The sequence below is a fragment of the Bos indicus genome, chromosome 7, assembly GCF_029378745.1.
Source record: "Bos indicus isolate NIAB-ARS_2022 breed Sahiwal x Tharparkar chromosome 7, NIAB-ARS_B.indTharparkar_mat_pri_1.0, whole genome shotgun sequence".
In the NCBI taxonomy this organism is placed as follows: domain Eukaryota; kingdom Metazoa; phylum Chordata; class Mammalia; order Artiodactyla; family Bovidae; genus Bos; species Bos indicus.
The window spans coordinates 21676572-21677682 of record NC_091766.1 but is presented as its reverse complement, the minus strand read 5'-3'; positions in this window follow the sequence as shown (position 1 = coordinate 21677682).

Below are 1111 nucleotides of genomic sequence, written 5' to 3'. Positions count from 1 at the left end.
TCCTCTTTCACTCGCTCTGTTTCCCTTTTCTCCATTCTTTTGCCACTTAGCCCTGGGTGAGGGCACCGTTGTAGGAAGTACACAACAAAGCAAAGCAACTGAAGAACCAAAAGGAGAATCAAAAAGAGGAGCCCCAGAGAGCCCCAAAGTACCAAGGAAATTGTGGAGAAGGCCCTTGGGCAATTAATTCCATAAAATTGTTTATGAACTGTGCTCTCACCCGCAAGAAAAGCATGCATGGATTCAATGCTCAGCAGCACACCCAAGACTGGAGGACTAAAACTGAACCACCACCGCCTGTTCTCAGAATTACCACTAGAGGGTGCACGTACAGGACAAATCTAAACAGCACCGGAAAGGTTTTGAAAATGGATCTTGCCTTGAAACCACAATCCACAGAAGGCTAATCAAGATTGGTGGCTCAAGCCCAGCAGTCAATTGCCTGCTAAAATATACATCTCAACGTTCTCCATAGTATTCAAATAGACCCGGACTCTCATAAAATTCAAATGTCCAGGACTTAAAATTATTTGGCATACAAAGATCCAGGAAAACCTGGACTTGCGTGGTAAAATATGACCAAAAGAGGCCAACAGTGAGATATTAAAATTAAGTGACAAAGACTTTAAACTGCTATAATGAAAATGCTCCAAAAGGTAAAGGCTAACACTCCTGAAATGAATGCAAGTCTTAACAGATAAATAAAAGATAAATAGAGAAACTAAAATTTTAGAACTTAAAAATATGAGCCAAAATCAGGTACTCGCTAGATAAGCTCAAGAGCAGAATAGCAATGACAGAGAAGTCAGTAAGTAAACTTGAAGGTAGACCAGTACAAATTATCCAATTTGGGTAACAGTGAGAAAAAGATTTTTTTTTTAAATGAAAAGAGCCTCAAAGTCCCAGAAAGTCTATCATTGTAGTTCCATAAAGAGAGGAGAAAGAGTGCAATGAAGGCAAAAATAATGACTGAAAACTTCCAAAGTACGACAAATGACATAAACCTCTGGATTCAAACATCTCAGCAAGTCCCAAATAGGGTAAACCAAAGAAATTCATGCCTGTATGTATCATAACGAAACTGTTGAAAACTTAAGAATACATAACATCA